The sequence below is a fragment of the Dromiciops gliroides genome, chromosome 5, assembly GCF_019393635.1.
Source record: "Dromiciops gliroides isolate mDroGli1 chromosome 5, mDroGli1.pri, whole genome shotgun sequence".
Taxonomy (NCBI): domain Eukaryota; kingdom Metazoa; phylum Chordata; class Mammalia; order Microbiotheria; family Microbiotheriidae; genus Dromiciops; species Dromiciops gliroides.
In genome coordinates, this window is record NC_057865.1 from 122312074 (window position 1) to 122323896 (window position 11823).

Genomic DNA, 11823 nt, shown 5'->3' on the forward strand with positions numbered 1-11823 from the left:
TTTTGAACATTTTCCAATTGGGGAATGACTTACATTCTTATAAATTTGATTTAGTTCCCTATATTTAGAAATGAGGCATTTATCAGAAATACTGGCTGTAAAAATTGTTTCCCAGCTTCCTGCCTCCCTTCTAATTTTGGCTGCATTGCTTCTGTTTATACAAAACCTTTTTAATTTAATGTAATCAAAATAATCCATCTTGCATTTCATAATATTCTCTATCTCTTGTTTGGACATAAATTGTTTTCCTCTCCATAGATCTGATTGTTCTATTGTTTTATTTTGAAAAAGGAAAAATGACAAGCCACAACTTGCCTACAGAAAAGGCATTTGGGGTGGGACAGGAAGGCGGGTAGGGGGGGTGATAAAGCCCTCTAAGGGAGCCAAGAGGCCTCAGAGAAAGTCTCCAGTCAACCAAATCTCAGAATAAAATATCTAAAAAAAAAAAATCTTCAGTAAAATTCACATTGAAGAAACCACAGAGATGTGCTATATGAACAGGGACAATTCAAAGGCCTGGGATTTCTCACTCTGGAGTTTTCTTTATGTCAAGGAGACACAAAACCACCAAGCTGTTTTCTAAACATCTATGGGTACTTCTGTGTTTTTCTAAATGTTTCACTGGTGATGCTCAATCTTGTGAGTCTTATTCCATAATAATCTATAATGTAACTAGTGCCATCAGAAGGACCAACAATCTGCATTGAAATGAGAATGAAGTCAATCAGACTGCCGATTCTACAAAATCCAGCAGTGCAAAATTTTAACAAACCTAAAGCAGGGTATCCCAGGTAAAACCTGTCTGCTCCTAACCAGCCAAGGAATAAGGAGAGAGCGATTGCCACCTGGTAGGAATAACCGTTTACATTGAAAAAAACAACTTCACTTCCAGTAAAATGGGTTTCATTGTGGCTAAAATCCATACAAGTTATGTTTGGTGCTGGGTTACATGATGCATCAGCTGTGTAATTTGTACAGTTAACAGGTTCTTGAGTGGCGTCATTTATTTCAGGATCTTTACAAAAATATTTTCCCACTTTGAGGTCCTCTCACTTGACTGTTTCATCACCCCCCCCCTCCATGGCAGCGGCTGCTGCCCCCCACGGATACAAGCCACTGGACACCCAGGAGCCCGGGACTGGCAGCGGCTGGGCCGCCATGATGGAACTTGTGCATCACCTGTCTTTCTCCATAGATCTGAGAGGTAAACTACTCCTTCCTCTCCTAATTTATCTATGGTATCACCCTTTATGTCTAAATCTTGCAACCCCTTTTGACCTTATTTTGGTATATGGTGTAAGATGTTGGTCTATGCCTAGTTTCTGCTATATTATATTCCAGTTTTCCCAGCAGTGTTTGTCAAATACTGAGTTCCTATCCCAGAAGCTGGAGTCTTTGAATTTATCAAATAGTAGATTACTATAGTCATTTACCACTGTGTCTCCTGTGCCTAACCTATTCCATTGATCCACTACTTTATTTCTTAACCAGTACCAAATAGTTTTGATCACTCCTTTCACCAAGGTGAGACAGACCTTTCCTGAAGTCTTCTAAATTATCTCAAGTTGGAGGATTGTGTCTCTCTTTTTGTAGGTTCTGTACTTCCAAAATCTCTTTAGAGGCTTGATTTAATGTTGTTTTTGAGGGAAACATGGGAAAGCTCAAGCAGCTTCCTGGCTTTTCTCTGCCATCTTGACTCCCCCCCCACCTTTGGTGTTTTTTAATAGTGAAAATTAAACATGTTTTTTATGAGTAAATTGTGTTATATTAGTAGGATGAAGCATGTTATATGCATAGTAGATTATTTTTGTGCTGAAGAAACAAATATGAAAAATTTTAAGTAAATTGAGATCTATATTAACTGATGAAGCCTAAGATGAACAAAGAGCAATTTATATGATAAACACAATATTGTAAAAGAAAATTACCTGAAAAGCCTTCAAAATTCTGAGCATTGAAGTTACACATTCATGAAGTGCACCTACCACCTTTTATGAAAGAGGTTGGAAATTATGGTTACAAAATGAGGCATATGTTACCAAATATGGTCGATATGTTAACTTCTTTGCTTATTTATATTTTAACACATAGGAAAATGGGTGACAAAGGGAGATCTGTGGGGAGTACAGAGTAGTCACTGGGAATTAACAAGAATGAACAACAAAAAATAATAAAACATTCAAAAAAAATTAAGTCTTATTCTTGAGATTTTGAATTGTATTAACATAATGAGAATTTATCTATGTCTCTAAGAATTCTACTTTATATTTTGCCTTCTTTATTGAGCATATAGAAGAGAAGCAAATTAATTGAGTTAGAACAGCACATCCTCCTGCCTCCTTTCTGAGGTAGGGTAGTTAGACCCTCCTTAGGCAACCAGGAGGCCACCTGCTCCTAGGGTCCCCCCGATATTGTTTTAGAATTCCATGCAGAGACCCAATTGGTTTTAAACTGATTGCACCTCAGAACTCATGAGTTCAAGTAATCAACCATCCCCAGCCTCCCCACTAGCAAGAATGATAGGCTCCACACCCAGGAAAGAAATTAACTGGTTCCAGGGATGCAAAAATTGGATCCTGAATAAAATTGAGCTAAATGAATTTTGCCAAAATAGGGGGGGTAAGAGAAAGAGAAGAGAGTGTGATATAGTAGAAAGAGTACTAAATTTGCATCATATGACTGGAGTTAGAATCCTTGCTCAGACATTTACATGACCCTGGACAAGTTGCTTAAGCTCTTAAGGTTCATTTTCTTTATCTGTGAAATGAAGGGGTTGTACCAATAACTAACAGAGTTGATAGTAAGGATCAATAAGAATCTTAAATAAGAGAGCACCTTGCTACCCATAATAAATAATCTGGATCATAATAAATCTCCTGGATCAAATGAACTATATTCTTGTGTCCTGAAAGAATGGAAAATGAGATTGCTAAGCTATTTTCAGTGATATTTGATCACAGAAATTGGGAGAAGTACAATATTAAAGAAAGGCAAAAGATGACCTAATTTTCAAAAAAGTAATGAGAATAGTCTGCAAAATGTGGGCCAGTGAACTTGCCTTTTATGACTGAAAAAGAGAGATGATTAGTAAACATTTAGAAACTAAAATAGTGATTACAAAAAGACAGCCTGGCTTCACCAAGAAGAGGTCATTTAAAACTAACCTCATTTTTTTGAGATGATTGCTAACTAAACTAATATATGAGGAGAATTTTGTGAATAAAATTTGCCAAATTTTAGTAAAACTTTAAATGATGGTGGTGTTGGTGGTTTAAAGTTTTTCAAGAACTTTCATATCTTATCTCCTTGGATCAAGTATCTAATACTATTCTTGAGGAGAAGATAGACTTATATGGCTTATACAATCATAATCATGGCTGCAGAACTAAGTGGATGGCCAGATAAAAAGGGGAATTATTAGTGGCTCAGTGTCAACATGGCAGAGGGGCTAGAATAGAGAATTAACTGGGGATTATATTTTTGTCCTTCACTGATTGACTTTTTATTAGTGACTTAGATAAAGCCATATATGGTATGTTCATCAAATTTTCAAATACCCCCAAACTGGAAGGGGTAGTGAACATACTAGATATAACATATAGTCAGGATATGTGGTAAGAGCAGGGCACTCATTTCCTAGTGCAAGTATCATTTGTCCCTAAAAGGCCACAAAGTTGTCTCTCAGACATAGCTGACCTCTATCTTTCTCAAGTAGAGCTTTCTGATCAGCTAAGGACATAAAAATGCCCAGTCACCTGGAGTCCAGACCTTTCATGCTTGATGGTAGCCTGAGACTGAGCACCACCATATCCTGCTCTTTTGATCATTTGCATTTCCATAAAGTGATCAGGAGACACATCTATAAAAGTTAAAGCTAAGTGCCTCTGTATCCTTATTTCAAATCTTTGGTGTGTTAGTGCAAATTAAACCTTCTTTTATTAACTGTTCAGTGACTTTCCATTGTCTCATTTCCTCTCAACATCAAACCTAAACAGGAAGCTCACCATTAATAGGATCCAAAAAGATCCTGATAGACTAGGTCACTAAGCTGAATCTGATAAGAAGAAATTCAGTAGCAATAAATGTAAAGTCCTGCACTTGAATATTCTTAAGAAGCGGCTTTGCAAGTTTAAGATGGGTGGAGAAGTCATAGAAAAGATGTGATGGTTTCAGTGAGTTTCAAGCTCAGTATTAGTCATCAGTGTGATGTGGCTTCCAGAGCAGCTAATATGATCTCAAGGTACGTTATGAGGAGCAAAGCTCCCAGGAATAGTAAGGTTATGGTCCCATTGTACTCTGTCATCATCAAAGTTCACCTTGAATACTGTGTTTAGTTCTAGGTGTCACGGATTAAAAAGACATTAATAAGTTGGAGAATGTCCAGGGGAGAGTAACCAGGATAGTGAAAGGCCTTGAATTCATTCAATATAAGGCTTGGTTGAAGGAACCAAGGATGTTTAGCTAGGAGAAGAGAAGAGTCAGGGAGACATGATGGCTGTCCTCAAACATTTGAAGGGCCACCACGTGAAGGAGAAGTGTAGCTGTTTACTTTAGACCCAGAGGACAGAACCAGGAGCAATAGTGTATGTTGTGAAAAAGTAAGTTTTAAGCTTGATGTAAGGAAAAGATTCTAATAAATAGATGTTTAAAAGTGAAATGGACAGCTTTTAAAGGTGGTGAGTTCTTTCTTCTTGGAGCTCTTCAAGCAAAGTTTGGATGACCACTTTTTAAGTTTAGTATAGTGGGAACATGTTATAATACGTTGGACTAAATTTCTGCTTAGGTCACTGACTGTCAAAATCTGTAATTCTGTGATTATGCAATATCAAGACATTGAAGGATTTTTTTTTGAGGCAGCTAGAGAGAGTGCTAGATTTGGGATAAAGAATGTTGAGTTTGAATCCAGCCTCAGACATTTACTAGCTTTAAGATCTTGACCCAGTCATTTAAACTTCTCTCAGCTTCAGTTTCCTTGGCTGTGAAATGGGAATAAGAATACTACTTGCCTTGGAGGCTTGCTGTAAAATGAAATTAAATAACACATGTAAAACACATTGCAAATCTTAAAGTTCTATTCAAAAGATACTACTGTTATTGTGACTGTATGAAGATATCTTTCAGCTCTAAAAATCTGATGATCCTAAGTTATGTGATTATAGAGTATTTATCTTCTCTGAGTATCAGTTTGTTTATTTGTAAAATTGGGATAATAATACCTGTGGGACTTAGCTCTCAGAGCTGTAGTAGGGCACAAATAAGATATGTGTAATGTAGGTATTTTGCCAACCTTAAAGCACTATATAAATATCATTTATTATTATTTTTGGCATAAGGGCATATCTAAATTCTCTAAAATGTGGTATTATTTAAACCAAAAATATGGTTTTCCTATTCTATTTCGTTTGTCTAATCAGCATGCAAAAAAGAAGATATACAATGATTGGGGTTGATAGGTATGTTAAGAAGACATTCCACATGACCATCTGAAGGGTATGTGAAAAGTGTCTTGTAAGGGGACAGCAACCAAGCTCTATTGATTCTGTCTTTATTCAGAGCATTGATCTAGTAGTCATTGATGAGGAGCACCTAAGGCACTCACTATTTGTTTATATTATTTGAAAAGAGGATTCTATCTCTACCTTTATGAAGTTTACCATCCATAGTAACCTGAGGCAGTCCTGCAGCCAACTGGAGTCATAAAATCATGGAGTTAGAGCTCAGAGGGGCCTCAAAGAACATCTACTCCAACAGTCTCATTTTACTGATTAAGAAACTGAGACTCAAACAGTTTAAGTCACTTGTGTAAGGTCACATGGAATGGACTCCAAATCCAACACTCTACCCACTGTCATACTAACTCAAAGGGAATCTCCTCAAAGTTACTCTTTAAATAGCGTTACCTACCTTAATTGCCATTGAATATTGAAGTCTCTACAAAGAATCCTGTTACTTGCTAGATCTAACCCATGAAACTTATCTAATCTTTGCATTTTGAAGTGAATTCAGTGTTTCCATTGGTCAAGCTCAGAGTCAGTACCTCACACATTACACCACCACAGGGTACTTCATCTTCCCTACCACCTAGTTGCCTTTATGTCTACCTATGAACGATAGCTGCATATTCATGAAAGTGGGAGTCCAGACTAAAAACTTATTTTAATGACCGTCAGGTGCTTATTTACATGTTTCAGGTTGAAGAGGTTGGGGTCAGGAGACATTCACCTCGATGCATTCTAAGAAAAAGAATTCATCTGTCATTCATGAAAAGACTGTCCAATTGAGACAAGGTATCATAAATATACATTTCAATTGAAGAAGACTCTATAGACTATACCCTGAATAATCAAGTCATATTAAGGGAGATATCTGAATCCAGTAGCAAAACCTTTTCTGCTCAATATTTCAGCTCTAGAGACTCCTGAGTGACAGATAATTCCTCCAGGATATACTAACACTACTAGCCAGATTGAGCTCCTCACAGAGTCAGATTTAGGTGAGCAAGACTATAATTGTGATGAGGATTATAATCAACTTAGACCTTCAACTAGCACAGGTATTCACTGAAATGCCAAATACGGTAGTTGAAGCTTAAATGCTTGGGCCATATAATGACAAGACAGGACTCACTGGAAAAGACCCTGATGTTGGGAAAGATTAAAGGCAAAAGTAAAAGAGGATGGCAGAAGATGAAATGGATACTGTCATGGAAACAACAAACATGAACTTGGACAGACTTGTATAGGTTTATAGATACACATTTTTGTTTTTAACATACTTTTATTTATTTCTTTAAATATTTCCCAAATATGGGGGCAGCTAGGTGGCGCAATGGATAAAGCACTGGCCTTGGATTCAGGAGGACTTAAGTTCAAATCCAGCCTCAGACATTTGACATTTAACTAGCCGTGTGACCCTGGGCAAGTCACTTAACCCTCATTGCCCTGCAAAAATTAAAAAAAATATTTCCCAAATACATGTAAAAAAATTAACAATTATTTTGTAAAATTTTATATTCCAAATTCTTTCCCTCCTTTCAACCTGGTTCCCCTCCTTGAGAAAACAAGCAACTTGATATATATATTTTATTTTAGTGGGGCAATTCCTCCTGAATCCAGGGCCAGTGCTCTATCCACTGTGCCACCTAGCTGCCCGATATATATTATAAAGTGAAGTTACACAAAACATTTCTATATTATCCATTTTGCAAAAAAAAAGAGAGACAAAAAATTAAACAAGAAAAATAGAGAAAGTTTAAAAAAAAGTATGCTTCAATCTGTATTCAGACACATCAGTTTGTTCTCTGGGGATGAATAGAATTTTCATCACGACTCCTTCAGAGTTGTCTTGGATCATTGTATTGCTGAGAATAGCTAAATCATTCACAACTGATCATCTTACAATATTGCTACTACTTTGTACACCGTACATTTCACTTTGCCTCATCTCATGTAAGTCTTTCCAGGTTTTTCTAAGAGCATCCTGGTCATCATTTCTTATAGCACAACAGTCTTCCATCACAATAATATATCACAAAATGTTCAGTCATCCCCTACTTTATGTGCATCCTCTCATTTCCAATTCTTTGCTGCCACATACATACACAAAAAGCTGCTATAAATAATTCTGTATGTATAGGTAGATCCTTTTCCATGTTCTTTGATCTCTTTGGGATATAGACTTAGGAGTAGTATTGCTAGGTAAAAGGGGAAGGACAGTTTTATAGCCTTTTGGGCATAGCTCCAAATTGCTCTTCAGAATGGTTGGAACAGTTCATAACTCTACCAGCAGTGGATTAGTGTCACAATTTTTCCACATCCTTTCCAACATCTATTATTTTCATTTTCAGTCATATTATCCAATCTGATAAGAGTTGAAACCTTAGAGTTGTATTAATTTGCAATTCTTGAATTAATAGTGATTTCGAGCATTTTTCATATGATTATTGATATTTTTATTTCTTCTTCTGAAAACTGCCTGCTCATATTCTTTGACCATTTATGAATGGGGAATGGCTCTCATTTTTATAAATTTGGTTCAGTTCCCTATATATCTGAGAAATGAGGCCTTAATCAGAAAAAGTTGCTGTACATTTTTTTCAGTTTCCTATCTTCCTTCTAAGTTTGGCTGCATTAGTTTTGTTTGTACAAAAGGTTTTTTTTCATTTCATTTAATCAAAATTATCTATTTAACTTCCTGTAATCCTCTCTAACACTTGTTTGGTCATAAACTCTTCTCTAATCCTTAGATCTGACTGGTACATTATTCCATGCTCCTCTAATTTGTTTGTGATATCATCCTTTATGTCTAAATCATTTATCTATTTTGACCTTACTTTGGTATATGGTGTGAGACACTGGTCTATGCCTGGTATCTGCCAAACAGCTTTCCAGTTTTTCCAGAAATTCTTGTAAAGTAGTGAATGTTTATCCAAAAAATTTGGATCTCTGAGCTTACCAAAGACTAAATTACTATGGACATTAACCTGATTTCTTTCACTGATCTACCACTTTATTTCTTAACCAGTAACAGATTATTTTAGTGATTATTGCTTTATAATATAATTTGAAATCTGGAACTACTAGGCTATCTTCCTTTATATTTTTTATTAATTCCCTTGGAATTCTTGACCTTTTGTTCTTCCAAATGTATTTGGTTATTATTTTTCTGGCTATATAAAGTAATTATTCAGCAGTTTTATTGGCATGAAACTAAATAAGTAAATTAATTTAGGTAGAATTGTCATTTTTATTTTACTGGACCAAGGTGCCCATGAACAATGAATATTTCTCTAATTGTTTAAATCTGTCTTTATTTGTGTGAACAGTGTTTTGTAATAGTGTCCATATAATCCCTGAGTTATTCTTGGCAGGTAGACTCTCAAGTACTTTAGGGAATTTCTATTTCTTACTCTTTCTGCTGGGTTTCCTTGATAGTATGTAAAAGTGGTGATGATTTATTTTATATCCTGCAACTTTATTGAAGTTGATAATTATTTCACCTACTTTTTTGTTGATTCTCTAGGATTTTCTAAGTATAGAATCACATCATCTGTAAACAGTCATTGTTTTGTTTTCTTTATTTCCTATTTTTAGTTCTTCAATTACTTTTTCCTGGATTATTGCTATAGCTAGCATTTATAGTGTGATATTGAATAATAATTATGATAATGAACATCCTTGTTCCACTCCTGATGTTATTGGCAAGGCTTCAGGCTTTTCCCCATTACAGATAATGTTTGTTCTTGGTTTTAGAGAAGTACTACTTATCATTTTGTTAAAAACTCCATTTATAAACCCATCCACTCACTCCCAAATAATGCCATTAAAAAAAAAAAAAGGCCAAAGGAGTCTAACTCATATAAGAACAGAGTGAGACTATTTTCCAGCCAAAAAATGGCAATTGAAATCACCTGCTGATCAGGCTGAAAGAGGAGCTCAGCACATAGCCCAGACCCACCCACCAACAGATGCCTCTCAGTCTTCAGTGCTAGCTGCCTTTTCTGAGTCTTGACTTGCAGACCAGTGTGGGGGGTTCAGTGTTTGACCCAGGTGAAGTGGCTGTAGTATCCACTGGATTTGGGGTGAAGTACCCTGGTTCTGAACCAGTGGGCCAAATCAAGAGGTGGTGGTGCAGTAAAAGAGGGGCATAATCACACCAAGCTTCCAACCATAAAGAATCAGATTTCAATCAGACATCTACTTCCAGCTTGAGATGAGTTGGGAAAGAAAACAGTGGACAATAGACAGCTTCTTTGGGGGAGGAGCAGACCAGAATACACCCTCAGAAGATAATAAAAAAGTCAAAGCTCCAACATCCAAAGCTTCCAAGAAACATGAATTGGTCTCAGGCCATGGAAGCTCTCAAAAGGTACTTTAAAGAGAAAGTAGGAGAGATAGAAGGAAGATTTAGAGAGATGAAGGAAATAATGGAAAGAGAAATGAGAGCAATGCAGAAGAGTCATAATAAAAAAGTCAACAGATTGAAAAGCCAAATGGAAAAGCTCTCTGATGAAAATAATTGCCTAAGAATTAGGATTGAACAAATGCAAGCTAGTGACTTTATGAGAAACCAAGGTACAGTAAAGCAAATCCAATTGAATGAGAAAATAGAGGGTAATATGAAATATCTCCTTGAAAAAACAGCTGACCTGGAAAATAGATCCAGGAGAGATAATGTGAAAATCATTGGATTCCCTGAAAACTATGACCAAAATAAGAGCCTAGGCATCATCTTCCAAGAAATTGTAAGGGGAAATTGCCCTGATATTCTAGAATCAGAAGATAAAATAGAAACTGAAAGAATCCACCAATCACCTCCAAAAAGAGATCCCAAAAGGAAAACTTCCAGGAATATTATAGCAACATTCCAGAGATCCCAGGTCAAGGAGAAAATATTACAAGCAGCTAGAAAAAAGGAATTCAAATACTGTGGAGCCACAGTCAGGATAACAAAGGATTTAGCAGCTTCTACATTTAGAGGACTGGAGGGCATGGAATATGATATACTGGAGGGCAAAGAAATTAGGACTAGAACCTAAAATAACCTACCCAGCGAAACTTTGTATAATGTTTCAGAGGAAAAAATGGGACTTCAGTGAAAAAGAGGACTTCCAGGCATTTATGATGAAAAGACCTGAACTGAACAGAAAATTTGACTTTCAAATACAAGATCCTAGAGAAGCATAAAAAAGTAAACAGGAAAAAGAAACCATGAGGGACATTAAAAGGTTAAACTGTTTACATTCTTACTTGAGAAGATAATACTTCCAACTCATAAGAACTCTCTCAGTATTAGGCAGCTGAAAGGAATATACATAGACAGAGGACACAGGTGTGAATTGAATATGAAGGGATGATATCTGTAAAGCATTTGTCCTTGTTTTTTGTGGGGCAGGCAGGATGGAGTGGCTTATGTCTGGGGTTGGATTTGGGCTCAGGACCTCCTGGATCCAGGGGTGGTGCTTTGTCCACTGTATCACCTAGCAGACCCATGATGACATCTTTAAAATAAAGTTAAGGGGTAAAAGAAATGCACTGGAGGAAAGGGAAAGGGAAAGGTGGAATGTGGCAAAGTAGGTCACATGAAAGAAACAAGAAAAAGCTTATGGAGTGGAGAGAAAAATGGTAAAGGAGTGGGGGAGTGAGTAAGCCTTACTTTCATAATAATTGGTTCAAAGAGGGAATTACATAAACAATCAAGTGGGTATAGTAATATATTTTGCCCTGAGGGAACATGGGAGGGGGAGGGGAAAGGCGGGGGTGAGATGAAGGAAGAGAGGGCAGATTGGGGCAGGGGTTAGTAAAAAAGCAAAACACTTTTTAGGATGGTTAGGGTGAAAGAAGATAGAAAAAGGAGTAAATATCAAGGGGAGGGAATAGGATGGAGAGTGATACGGTCAACAATAGTAACTGTGAAAGAAATGATGAGCAGGATGATATCAGAAGGACATATGAGAAATGCAAACCATCAACAGAGGAAGAACTGATGGTGTTTGAATACAAATTGAAGTATAATTTTATTTGTTAGTTCCTCTTTCTAAAGTTATTCTATTTTCTTTTACAACTTGACTAATGTGAAGATGCTTGTCATAACTGCACATGTTTGACTTATATTGAATTCCTTGACTCCGAAGCTTGGGTTGAGGAAGGAGGGAGGAAGAAAATTTAGAACACAAAGTTTTTTTAAAAAATTAATGTGAAGGGGCAACTAGATGGTGCAGTGGATAGAGCACTGGCCCTGGAGTCAGGAGGACCTGAGTTCAAATCTGGCCTCAGACACTTAACACTTACTAGCTGTGTGACCCTGGGCAAGTCACTTAACACC

At 36.6% G+C, this 11823-nt stretch overlaps 1 pseudogene; it reads right to left on the reverse strand.

Annotated features, from left to right (window-relative positions):
- Positions 1–587: 587 nt before the first annotated feature.
- Positions 588–1176, reverse strand: LOC122728812 (annotated as a pseudogene).
- Between the last annotated feature and the right edge of the window lie 10647 nt (positions 1177–11823).